Below are 14,156 nucleotides of genomic sequence, written 5' to 3'. Positions count from 1 at the left end.
GTCTCTGATATGGTTTGGCTGTGTCCCCAGTGAAATCTCAACTCAAATTGTGTCTCCCAGAATTCCCATGTGTTGTGGGAGGGACCCAGGAGGAGGTAATTGAATTATGGGTGCTGGTCTTTCTGGTGCTATTCTCACAACAGTGAATAAGTCTCACGAGATCTGAAGGGTTTATCAGGGGTTTCCACTTTTGCTTCTTCCTCATTTTCTCTTGCAGCCACCATATAAGAAGTGCCTTTCACCTTCCACCATGATTCTGAGGCCTCCCCATCCATGTGGAACTGTAAGTCCAATGAAACCTCTTTTTCTTTTTTTTTTATTTTTTTTATTATTATACTTTAGGTTTTATGGTACATGTGCACAATGTGCAGGTAAGTTACATATGTATACATGTGCCATGCTGGTGCACTGCACCCACTAACTCGTCATCTAGCATTAGGTATATCTCCCAATGCTATCCCTCCCCCCTCCCCCCACCCCACAACAGTCCCCAAAGTGTGATGTTCCCCTTCCTGTGTCCATGTGTTCTCATTGTTCAATTCCCACCTATGAGAATATGCGGTGTTTGGTTTTTTGTTCTTGTGATAGTTTACTGAGAATGATGCTTTCCAATTTCATCCATGTCCCTACAAAGGACATGAACTCATCATTTTTTATGGCTGCATAGTATTCCATGGTGTATATGTGCCACATTTTCTTAATCCAGTCTATCATTGTTGGACATTTGGGTTGGTTCCAAGTCTTTGCTATTGTGCATAATGCGGCAATAAACATACGTGTGCATGTGTCTTTATAGCAGCATGATTTATAGTCCTTTGGGTATATACCCAGTAATGGGACGGCTGGGTCGAATGGAATTTCTAGTTCTAGATCCCTGAGGAATCGCCACACTGACTTCCACAAGGGTTGAACTAGTTTACAGTCCCACCAACAGTGTAAAAGTGTTCCTATTTCTCCACATCCTCTCCAGCACCTGTTGTTTCCTGACTTTTTAATGATTGCCATTCTAACTGGTGTCAGATGGTATCTCATTGTGGTTTTGATTTGCATTTCTCTGATGGCCAGTGATGGTGAGCATTTTTTCATGTGTTTTTTGGCTGCATAAATGTCTTCTTCTGAGAAGTGTCTGTTCATGTCCTTCGCCCACTTTTTGATGGGGTTGTTTGTTTTTTTCTTGTAAATTTGTTGGAGTTCATTGTAGATTCTGGATACTAGCCCTTTGTCAGATGAGTAGGTTGCGAAAATTTTCTCCCATTTTGTAGGTTGCCTGTTCACTCTGATGGTAGTTTCCCTTGCTGTGCAGAAGCTCTTTAGTTTAATTAGATCCCATTTGTCAATTTTGGCTTTTGTTGCCATTGCTTTTGGTGTTTTAGACATGAAGTCCTTGCCCATGCCTATGTCCTGAATGGTAATGCCTAGGTTTTCTTCTAGGGTTTTTATGGTTTTAGGTCTAACATTTAAGTCTTTAATCCATCTTGAATTGATTTTTGTATAAGGTGTAAGGAAGGGATCCAGTTTCAGCTTTCTACATATGGCTAGCCAGTTTTCCCAGCACCATTTATTAAATAGGGAATCCTTTCCCCATTTCTTGTTTTTCTCAGGTTTGTCAAAGATCAGATAGTTGTAGATATGTGGCATTATTTCTGACGGCTCTGTTCTGTTCCATTGATCTATATCTCTGTTTTGGTAACAGTACCATGCTGTTTTGGTTACTGTAGCCTTGTAGTATAGTTTGAAGTCAGGTAGTGTGATGCCTCCAGCTTTGTTCTTTTGGCTTCGGATTGACTTGGCGATGTGGGCTCTTTTTTGGTTCCATATGAACTTTAAAGTAGTTTTTTCCAATTCTGTGAAGAAAGTCATTGGTAGCTTGATGGGGATGGCATTGAATCTGTAAATTACCTTGGGAAGGATGGCCATTTTCACAATATTGATTCTTCCTACCCATGAACATGGAATGTTCTTCCATTTGTTTGTATCCTCTTTTATTTCCTTGAGCAGTGGTTTGTAGTTCTCCTTGAAGAGGGCCTTCACATCCCTTGTAAGTTGGATTCCTAGGTATTTTATTCTCTTTGAAGCAATTGTGAATGGGAGTTGACTCATGATTTGGCTCTCTGTTTGTCTGTTATTGATGTATAAGAATGCTTGTGATTTTTGTACATTGATTTTGTATCCTGAGACTTTGCTGAAGTTGTTTATCAGCTTAAGGAGATTTTGGGCTGAGACAATGGGGTTTTCTAGATATACTATCATGTCGTCTGCAAACAGGGACAATTTGACTTCCTCTTTTCCTAATTGAATACCCTTTATTTCCTTCTCCTGCCTAATTGCCCTGGCCAGAACTTCCAACACTATGTTGAATAGAAGTGGTGATAGAAGGCATCCCTGTCTTGTGCCAGTTTTCAAAGGGAATGCTTCCAGTTTTTGCCCATTCAGTATGATATTGGCTGTGGGTTTGTCATACATAGCTCTTATTATTTTGAGATACGTCCCATCAATACCTAATTTATTGAGAGTTTTTAGCATGAAGTGTTGTTGAATTTTGTCAAAGGCCTTTTCTGCATCTATTGAGATAATCATGTGGTTTTTGTCTTTGGTTCTGTTTCTATGCTGGATTACATTTATTGATTTGCGTATATTGAACCAGCCCTGCATCCCAGGGATGAAGCCCACTTGATCATGGTGGATAAGCTTTTTGATGTGCTGCTGGATTCTGTTTGCCAGTATTTTATTGAGGATTTTTGCATCAATGTTCATCAAGGATATTGGTCTAAAATTCTCTTTTTTTGTTGTGTCTCTGCCAGGCTTTGCTATCAGGATGATGCTGGCCTCATAAAATGAGTTAGGGAGGATTCCCTCTTTTTCTATTGATTGGAATAGTTTCAGAAGGAATGGTACCAGCTACTCCTTGTACCTCTGGTAGAATTCGGCTGTGAACCCATCTGGTCCTGGACTTTTTTTGGTTGGTAAGCTATTGATTATTGCCACAATTTCAACTCCTGTTATTGGTCTATTCAGAGATTCAACTTCTTCCTGGTTTAGTCTTGGGAGGGTGTATGTGTTGAGGAATTTATCCATTTCTTCTAGATTTTCTAGTTTATTTGCGTAGAGGTGTTTGTAATATTCTCTGATGGTAGTTTGTATTTCTGTGGGATCGGTGGTGATATCCTCTTTATCATTTTTTATTGCATCTATTTGATTCTTCTCTTTTTTTCTTTATTAATCTTGCTAGCGGTCTATCAATTTTGTTGATCCTTTCAAAAAACCAGCTCCTGGATTCATTAATTTTTTGAAGGGTTTTTTGTGTCTCTATTTCCTTCAGTTCTGCTCTGATTTTAGTTATTTCTTGCCTTCTGCTAGCTTTTGAATGTGTTTGCTCTTGCTTTTCTAGTTCTTTTAATTGTGATGTTAGGGTGTCAATTTTGGATCTTTCCTGCTTTCTCTTGTGGGCATTTAGTGCTATAAATTTCCCTCTACACACTGCTTTGAATGCATCCCAGAGATTCTGGTATGTCGTGTCTTGGTTCTCGTTGGTTTCAAAGAACATCTTTATTTCTGCCTTCATTTCATTATGTACCCAGTAGTCATTCAGGAGCAGGTTGTTCAGTTTCCATGTAGTTGAGCGGTTTTGAGTGAGATTCTTAATCCTGAGTTCTAGCTTGATTGCACTGTGATCTGAGAGATAGTTTGTTATAATTTCTGTTCTTTTACATTTATTGAGGAGAGCTTTACTTCCAAGTATGTGGTCAATTTTGGAATAGGTGTGGTGTGGTGCTGAAAAAAATGTATATTCTGTTGATTTGGGGTGGAGAGTTCTGTAGATGTCTATTAGGTCTGCTTGGTGCAGAGCTGAGTTCAATTCCTGGGTATCCTTGTTGACTTTCTGTCTCATTGATCTGTCTAATGTTGACAGTGGGGTGTTAAAGTCTCCCATTATTAATGTGTGGGAGTCTAAGTCTCTTTGTAGGTCACTCAGGACTTGCTTTATGAATCTGGGTGCTCCTGTATTGGGTGCATATATATTTAGGATAGTTAGCTCTTCTTGTTGAATTGATCCCTTTACCATTATGTAATGGCCTTCTTTGTCTCTTTTGATCTTTGTTGGTTGAAAGTCTGTTTTATCAGAGACTAGGATTGCAACCCCTGCCTTTTCTTGTTTTCCATTTGCTTGGTAGATCTTCCTCCATCCTTTTATTTTGAGCCTATGTGTGTCTCTGCATGTGAGATGGGTTTCCTGAATACAGCACACTGATGGGTCTTGAGTCTTTATCCAATTTGCCAGTCTGTGTCTTTTAATTGGAGCATTTAGTCCATTTACATTTAAAGTTAATATTGTTATGTGTGAATTTGATCCTGTCATTATGATGTTAGCTGGTTATTTTGCTCGTTAGTTGATGCAGTCTCTTCCTAGTCTCAATGGTCTTTACATTTTGGCATGATTTTGCAGTGGCTGGTACTGGTTGTGCCTTTCCATGTTTAGTGCTTCCTTCAGGAGCTCTTTTAGGGCAGGCCTGGTGGTGACAAAATCTCTCAGCATTTGCTTGTCTGCAAAGTATTTTATTTCTCCTTCACTTATGAAGCTTAGTTTGGCTGGATATGAAATTATGGGTTGAAAATTCTTTTCTTTAAGAATGTTGAATATTGGCCCCCACTCTCTTCTGGCTTGTAGGGTTTCTGCCGAGAGATCCGCTGTTAGTCTGATGGGCTTCCCTTTGATGGTAACCCGACCTTTCTCTCTGGCTGCCCTTAACATTTTTTCCTTCATTTCAACTTTGGTGAATCTGACAATTATGTGTCTTGGAGTTGCTCTTCTCGAGGAGTATCTTTGTGGCGTTCTCTGTATTTCCTGAATCTGAATGTTGGCCTGCCTTGCTAGATTGGGGAAGTTCTCCTGGATAATATCCTGCAGAGTGTTTTCCAACTTGTTTCCATTCTCCCCTTCACTTTCAGGTACACCAATCAGACGTAGATTTGGTCTTTTCACATAGTCCCATATTTCTTGGAGGCTTTGCTCGTTTCTTTTTATTCTTTTTTCTCTAAACTTCCCTTCTCGCTTCATTTCATTCATTTCATCTTCCAGGGCTGACACCCTTTCTTCCATTTCATCGCATCGGCTCCTGAGGCTTCTGCATTCTTCACGTAGTTCTCGAGCCTTGGTTTTCAGCTCCATCAGCTCCTTTAAGCACTTCTCTGTATTGGTTATTCTAGTTATACATTCTTCTAAATTTTTTTCAAAGTTTTCAACTTCTTTGCTTTTGGTTTGAATATCCTCCCATAGCTTGGAGTAATTTGATCGTCTGAAGCCTTCTTCTCTCAGCTCGTCAAAGTCATTCTCCATCCAGCTTTGTTCCGTTGCTGGTGAGGAACTGCGTTCCTTTGGAGGAGGAGAGGTACTCTGCTTTTTAGAGTTTCCAGTTTTTCTGCTCTGTTTTTTCCCCATCTTTGTGGTTTTATCTACTTTTGGTCTTTGATGATGGTGATGTACAGATGGGTTTTTGGTGTGGATGTCCCTTCTGTTAGTTTTCCTTCTAACAGACAGGACCTTCAGCTGCAGGTCTGTTGGAGTACCTGGCCGGCCGTGTGAGGTGTCAGTCTGCCCCTGCTGGGGGGTGCCTCCCAGTTAGGCTGCTCAGGGGTCAGGGGTCAGGGACCCACTTGAGGAGGCAGTCTGCCCGTTCTCAGATCTCCAGCTGTGTGCTGGGAGAACCACTGCTCTCCTCAAAGCTGTCAGACAGGGACATTTAAGTCTGCAGAGGTTACTGCTGTCTTTTTGTTTGTCTGTGCCCTGCCCCCAGAGGTGGAGCCTACAGAGGCAGGCAGGCCTCCTTGAGCTGTGGTGGGCTCCACCCAGTTCAAGCTTCCAGGCTGCTTTGTTTACCTAAGCGAGCCTGGGCAATGGCGGGCGCCCCTCCCCCAGCCTCGCTGCCGACTTGCTGTTTGATCTCAGACTGCTGTGCTAGCAATCAGCGAAGACTCCGTGGGCGTAGGACCCTCTGAGCCAGGTGCGGGCTACACTCTCCTGGGGCACCGGTTCCTAAGCCCGTCGGAAAAGCACAGTATTCGGGTGGGAGTGGCCCGATTTTCCAGGTGCTGTCTGTCACCCCTGGAAAGGGAACTCCCTGACCCCTTGCGCTTCCCGAGTGAGGCAATGCCTCGCCCCTGCTTCGGCTGGCGCACGGTGCGCTCACCCACTGACCTGCGCCCACTGTCTGGCACTCCCTAGTGAGATGAACACGGTACCTCAGATGGAAATGCAGAAATCACCCGTCTTCTGCGTCGCTCACGCTGGGAGCTGTAGACCGGAGCTGTTCCTATTCGGCCATCTTGGCTCCTCCCCTGAAACCTCTTTTTCTTCCCAGTCTCTGGTATGTGTTTATCAGCAGCATGAAACGGACTAACACAGTCTCCTTCAACTCTCTGTTGCCCAAAGAATTTAAGGTATGATTGCAATACCTTTGACAAATAGATTTCTTCTGTTTGAATCGAGAATTTCCCTAATGACATGAAGAAAGAGAAAATACCTCAATTAAAGAGAAAAATATTCAAGGTTTATTTACCAGGTTCACAAAACACTTCCTATTTTTGTTTGCTTTCATCTATAAAATAAACTGGTATTAATCCATTTAATGATGAATACTCTAAAAAAAAAAAAGGGGTAGATGTTGCCAGTTCAAATTATACTTAATTTATGGCTTACACCTGTAAGCCATAGGCGTGATTATGGGAGGCTGAGGTGGGTGGATCACTTGAGGTCTGGAGTTTGAGACCAGCCTGGCCAAGATGGTAAACCCCGTCTCTACTAAAAATACAAAAATTAGCCAGACATGGTGGCACACACCTGTGTCCCAGCTACTCAGGAAGCTGAGGCAGGATAATCGCTTGAACTGGGGAGGCAGAGGTTGCAGTGAGCAGAGATTATGCCATTGAACTGCAGCCTGGGTGACAGAGTGAGACTCTGTCTCAAAAAAAAAAAAAAAAAAAAACACAAAAGGAAAACCCCAACAAAAAACAACTGAATTTATATGAATAGGGATACATAGTACACCCATTTTCATAGGTAGACATCAATGAAATTATCAATTTTTTATTTGTGCTATATCATTTCACTTATTTTATATCTTTGGTCATTCTCATCAAAATTTAATCATTTTAATTTACCTTTTAAAACAATAAATGAACCTTAGTTTATAAAACAAGACATTTTCTGATGAATTATTTCTCCATAAAATAAACTTTGTTACTAACATATAGTGTAATATAAGAGATTCAGCTTACATATATATGCTCCTTAATATTTTGATCTCAATTATAACATCCCCTATACATTAAACTGACAGATTCTTTTAATCCACCAGCAAATGTTTTCTTTGCCCACAGAAACTTAAATTGCAGGAAACTTCTTGCTCAGAATGAAGGATTAAGTAAATATGATTACTGTTGATCCTTACAGAAAACTCTGGTCATAAATATAATGCTGTATGATTTAGCATAATGGCAGATAATTTTCTACAATGTAATTTGCATTTCTGCATTGATTTCAAGAACTGAAATTCCAAAGAATCTTATAAATTGAATTAACAAAGTCCTCTTAAGTTAACTGTATTTCAATCAGGTAGTTGGACACAGCCTCCCTATCCTACAGACGGGGTCATTTGGCAAAGGCCGAGAGTGAGAATCCAATGTTGCTGTCACGACATTCAAGAATCTTCACCCGGATGTGGTGGCTTATGCCTGTGATTCCAGCACCTTGGGAGGCCCAGGTGTGAGGATCTCTTGAGCCCAGGAGTTTGAGACCAGCCTGGGCAATATAGTGAGACCCTATTTCTACTAAAAATGGAAAAATCAGCCCAGTATGGTGGCATATACCTGTAGTCCCAGTTACTCAGGAGGCTGAGTAACTTGAATTAATATTCAAGTTAATATTCAGGATCACTTAAGCACCAGGAAGTTGAGGCAGCAGTGAGCTATGATCATTCCACTGAACTCTAGCCTGGGTGACAGAGAGAGACTCTATCTTGAAAAAAATCAAAAACTAAAAAATTTTCATTTGACGACAGAGTAAAGGGAAAGAATAAACTCTACTACACATTATTTGATAAAAGCTGTTGGATGAGGCCAGGCATGGTGGCTCATGCCTGTAATTCCAGCACTTTGGGAGGCCGAGGTGGGTGAATCACTTGAGGCCAGGAGTTCAAGACCAGCCTGGCCAACACAACAAAATCCTGCCTCTACTAAAAATACAAAAATTATCCGGGCATGGTGGCATGCGCTTGTAATTCCAGCTACTCAGGAGGCTGAGGCAGAGAATTGATTGAGTTTGGGAGGCAGAGGTTGCAGTGAGCCGAGACCACCCCACTGCACTCCAGCCTGGGCAACAGTGACACTCTGTCTCAAAAAGAAATCTGTTGGATGAAATGAGGCTTGCTGTTCCCTTGGCATGGTTTTTTACTCCCTACATTCTTTCTATTTTCATCCTTATTCCATCATTTGTTTCTGTTCTTCTCTTTTATGTATAAATATCCCCAAGTAATATCTTCCCTTTACAAACAGAATCAATAGTCCTAACAACTCAAAATACAATGACAGCAACAACAAATTTCTCAAATCCACCTGAATCACGTGCTACATTCAGTCATCCTTCACCTTTTTTTCCACAACCTGTCTTTATCGTTCACTTCTCTCCTGAATAGTACAGATCTTCTTGTTAGGAAGTAGGAATTGATGCTGTGATAGACACTGTGCTGGACCTCTGTTTCTGTTCTTCTCCTTTATGTATAAATATCCTCAAGTAATATCTTCAACTTACAAAGAGAATCAACAGTCCTAACAACTCAAAATACAAAAATACAATAACAGCAACAACAAATTTTTTTTTTTTTTTTTTTTTTTGAGATGGAGTCTCGCTCTTGTCACCCAGGCTGGAGTGCAGTGGCGTGATCTCGGCTCACTGCAACCTCCGCCTCCTGGGCTCAAGCGATTCTCCTGCCTCAGCCTCCTGAGTAGCTGAGATTACAGGTGCCTGCCACCATGCCTGGCTAATTTTTGTACTTTTAGTAGAGACAGGGTTTTGCCATGTTGGCCAGGCTGGTCTCGAACTCCTGACCTCGTGATCTGCCCGCCTCGGCCTCCCAAAGTGCTGGGATTATAGGCGTGAGCCACCGTGCCCGGCCAACAAATTTCTTAAATCCACCTGAATCACGTGCTACATTCACTCATCCTTCACCTTTTTTTCTACAACCTGTCTTTATCCTTGATTTCTCTTGTGAATCATACATGCCTTCTTGTTAGGAATTAGGACTTCATGCTGTGATAGACACCGTGGTGGCATCAGGGATGAATGTCTGTGCTCACTTTATCTATGGGTTCAATTCACTGTAATTAACATGCCAAACCCTCTATTCAGCATGTGTTTACACAATATTTTTTGTAGTTTAACCCTCTTCTTTGCTCACTTCCTATTTTTAAGAGATGGAATCTTCTCATGTTGCTGGGATAGCTCTGACTCCTCTTCTGACTTTTTTTTTTTTTTTTTTTTTAGAAAGGGAATCTTACTCTGTTGCCCAGGCCAGAGTGCATTGGCACCATCATAGCAAAGTGCAGCCTCAACCTCCTGGGCTTGGCTAAAGCAATCCTCCCACTTCAACCTCCTGAGTAGCTGGGACTGCAGGTGTGTACCACCACACCCAGATAATTTTTAAAATGTCTTGTATCAACAGGGTCTCACTGTGTTGCCGAGGCTGGTCTTAAATTCCTTGCCTCAAGAGATCCTCCAACCTTGCCCTCCCAGGCATAAGCCACTACACAGGGATTTTCTGACTTTTTAAAGGGTGTCACCTATTTTATATCTCATGGATCTTCATCTTCCGTTCTAACTCTTCTTGCTATCCCTCTGATGGCTCATTTTTTCCTCTGCGTTCAACTGTCACTCATAATAGCTGCCTTTGTGCTGCTGTTGTCAAGCCAAAGCTTCCCTAGTCTCTATACACAGCTTTTCTGAAAGGTTAAACACTATCAGGTCTCACTGGATATCTGAAGGCATCTCAAACTTGAAAAGTCAGTGGTGATTTTATGGGCTTTCTTGAAACATCTGAGCACATAGCACTCACGGAATGATGTAGTTAGACACCGTGGTGACAATTCCCTGGCAGAAATGATCCCTCATAAATGAGAGAATATGAATTAGACAGAATGTTGAAGGAGAATTTCATTTTCCAACATTAAATCCAGACTCTATGATCTCCCAGGGAATGAAAAAATGTCAATGTGTGTGTGTGTGTGTGCGCATGTGTGTGTGTAGGTGCTTCCTGATCTTTACCTGACATTAGGCGTATCCGTAAGAACCATTAAATATCTTTGCACCTTACCAAATACTTACAGCCTCCGTGAAATTAACACAGTACAAGAAATTTTGAAAATCAGTACAAATATGCTTATGATGAGTGATATATTCAGCAGATCATCAAAAGAAGTGTTCAAATTATTTTAAATTAAAGTTTAACATCAGTATTTCCCTTTTAATTAAAGTGGAATTTGAGAACAATTTCTATGCATGGAGTGTTTATTCCATATTACTTTAAAAGTGTAAGATTTTATTTTCCTATTTAAGAGCACAAGCCAGTAGATGAGAGAGGGATTCTCATTAAAACACAAAACACACAACACTTGAGTATTTCTCGTTGATGAACTGATTTATGATTTATGCACGGTTCTCTTGGGTTTGGATTTTTATTTGCTTTAAATAACTATCCTTTTGTAGAAAGTTTGATCCTGAAATGTCTGAGGTAATGCAACATATTTTTGATAAAATTTAATTCAGAGAAGAAAATCACAAAAGTATGTTATATTATAAACTCCTTTAACTCTGATGGAACTGCAGCTGGCTTGATTCTTACACATCTACCTCCTGTCATCATATGATTGGCACTGAAACAGATACCACTTCTGTGCTTGGATGTTGACCTACATATCTGTGGGTCTGGTTATCAAGACATAGTACATAGACACAGGTCTAATAAGTCAGAATAGAGATGTATTTCTGGTTCTACTTGCAGGGAGCACGATTACAGGTGTTAGTCCATTCGGGCTGCTATAGCGCAAAACCACAGACTGTGTGACTTATAACCAGCAGACACTGATTGATCATGGTTTATGAGGCTGAGTCCAAATCAAGGCTTGGCAGATTCGATGTCTGGTGAGGACCTGCTTCCTGGTTCATAGACGGCGCCTTCTTGCTGTGTCCTCGCATGGTAGAAGGGGCGAGGGAACTCTCTGGGGTCCCTTTATAAGGGCACTGATCCCATTCATGAGGCCCCACCCTCATGACCTAACCACACTCCCGAATACCTCACATCCTAATTCCATCACCTTGGGATTAGATTTCAACATAGGAATTTTAGAGGAAAATAGACATTTAGACCCAGGGTGTCCAATCTTTTGGCTTCCTGAACAACATTGGGAGAAGAAGCATTGTCTGGGGCCACACATAAAATACACTAACACTAAAGATGGCTGATGATCTAAAAACAAATACAAAAAAGTCTCATAATGCTTTAAGAAAGTTTATGAATTTGTGTTGGGCCACATTCAAAGCCATCCTGGGCCACATGCATCCCGTGGGCTGCAGGCTGAACAAGCTTGATTTAGACCATACTGTTATGTTTAACCTACATCCTCTCTCTTCTTCACTTTGCAGGAATGGGGACAAAGCTATTGAAAACTTCTCCTTCTCAGGCTCACTTTGTCAACAACTGTGGCTGAATGTAGACGTTCCCCCTTTTAGGCAAATTTCTTTAAATTCATAGCAAGATATGACCAAGAACATTAAAACAATGCTTCATTGCTTATGCCTGACATTGAAGAGCAAAATTTACACCTGCTACAAAGTTCAAGGTTTCCATGGCCTTAGCAGAGGTCATGAAATGTACAGTTTCAAAACTTATTGGAGTATCTTTAGGGAACAATTTTAATGGACTAGAGTGACAATATTTTTATACAACATTGACCTCCCCTGCCCCAAATGATGTGAAAGACTGTGGCTGTATTAGAATTTAGTCTAGTAAGACCAATACCATTTCAGGGAGCTTTTTGTAGTTTTCCTCCATAAATATATTTTCCACATCAACTGTTCTGAGCTGAGTTGCTGGAACATTTTCAATTCTTTATAAGTACATACTTTGGCTGAGTTCAGAAACCTTGGACTAGGCACTGTCCTTTGAGTGAGACGTCAGGATTGAGGTAGCATAGGCACAAGACCAAATTTTAGTTAATGATGGAGTATTGCCAGCTTGTGAGCCTCTGTGCTTTCAAGGAAGCACAGGTGATGGAAATCAAATAAAAACAGAGCCAGGAAAACATCTGGTGTGGAAAGTAGCTCATTGCATAAAATGCTAAAAAAAAAAAAAAGTTGAGAAAATTAAGCCTCTTCTACTTTTTAAAAGAAAAAGTTGACTCTACCAATTATAACCACAAGGAATGTTCTCCAGACTTGAATATTTTAAGTGAAAGATTAATATCCAGCCATTTATAAACCTCCAAATCATTTCCCCAACTTTATTCATACCATTTTTTTTTATAAATTTTCAAAAAATTTACTGATCTAGTTTGGAAAAATCATGTCCTTGAACTGTTGAACCATATTTGTAATCTGTTTTAATAAAAATATAGATATAATACTTAGAAAAACAGATTCCTTCTGGAATTGGAAGGTTAATGATGATTTCATCTATGCTTCTCTCTCCTAGTTCAACCATTTATCCAGCATTCTACCGAATTATCCTCTTGCCTTTGTCTTCACAGCTGCAAAGACAGGGAATTCAATGCCTTGATGAAAACCAACCAGGATTCACAAGCTTTTACTGAAACATGACTAAAAATGTCAAACTATTAGAAAAAGTATATCCACATTCATTCAAGATGAAGAAAAACCCATCATAGCTTATCTTAGCCTGACTTAAATGATAGAAGTCATATTTGATTGCCATTTAAAATCATTTTACAGTTTTTAGCAAGGAGATTCCTTAAAGAACTAAAAGTAGACCTACCAATCAATCCAGCAATCCCACTCCTGGGTAACTACCCAAAGGAAAAAAGTCATTATATCCAAAAGACACATGCACATGCATGTTTATAGCAGCACAGTTCACAATTCCAAAAATGTGGAACCAACCTAAATACCCATCAATCAAGGAGTGGATAAAGAAAATGTATGTATACACCATGGAATACTACTTAGCCATAAAGAGGAACGAAATAATGGCCTTTCCAGCAATTTGGATGGATCTGGAGGCCATTGTTCTAAATGAAGTAACTCACGAATGAAAAACCAAATATCATATATTCTCACTTATAAGTGGGAGCTAAGCTATGAGGACACAAAGGCATAATAATGATACAATGGACTTTAGGAACTCGGGGGTAAGTGTGGTAGGAAGTCAGGGATAAAAGACTGCTCCCTGGGTACAGTGCACACTGCTTGGGTGAGGGGAACACCAAAATCTCAGAAATCACCACTAAAGAATTTATCTATGTAACCAAAAACCACCTGTACCCCCCAAAACTATTGAAATAATAAAAAATATATTTTACAGTTTTCATATATATATATATATGTGGGTGTGATCAATTTATGGTTGCAAAGTAAACACAGGCCCCAACAGCTTTGTGTGTGTGTGAAATTTAACTGATATATTACTATGAAAGTATCTAACACTAAGTAGATGCCAATATGTTGAACTTTTGCTACCAGGCATGAAATAATCCATATTTGGTAAAGAATCAAGAGGGTTAAAGGAAATACCAGAGGAGTCATAAGAACTCACATTTCCTGCTTTAAAATTCTATAACCTTGGAATCCATGATGCTAATTTTTGGCTCCCAAATTGGCAGGGATGTTTTTCTCCCACTCCTCCAATTTTTTCCCCTGATTATTGTTTTTCTCATAGAGATATTTATTACCACCTTAAGAAACACATGTTTGTTGTTATTAGTTGCCCGCCTGCATTATTAAGTATAATCAGAACAAAATATACTTTACATTTTTAGATTCAACTGAACTGCTGCTCCACTGTGGGAACCAAGATTATTAAAAAACAAATTTGTCTGTACCTCAAAACCCTGCTTTCTACCTTTTTTTTAACTGTCCAATTTTAAAATTGTGGTAT

General features: G+C 40.1%; 1 long non-coding RNA gene across 1 annotated transcript; it reads left to right on the top strand.

Moving 5' to 3' along the window:
- Nucleotides 1-218: 218 nt before the first annotated feature.
- On the top strand, nucleotides 219-12,682 carry LOC129025309 (uncharacterized). The gene is made up of 3 exons (XR_008497206.1): nucleotides 219-283; nucleotides 9,536-9,664; nucleotides 11,690-12,682. It is a non-coding gene; the product is annotated as an uncharacterized LOC129025309 (long non-coding RNA).
- The last annotated feature ends 1,474 nt before the right edge of the window (nucleotides 12,683-14,156 follow it).

Source organism: Pongo pygmaeus, chromosome X (genome assembly GCF_028885625.2).
Source record: "Pongo pygmaeus isolate AG05252 chromosome X, NHGRI_mPonPyg2-v2.0_pri, whole genome shotgun sequence".
NCBI lineage: Eukaryota > Metazoa > Chordata > Mammalia > Primates > Hominidae > Pongo > Pongo pygmaeus.
This window is presented reverse-complemented; position numbering and strand designations above follow the sequence as displayed.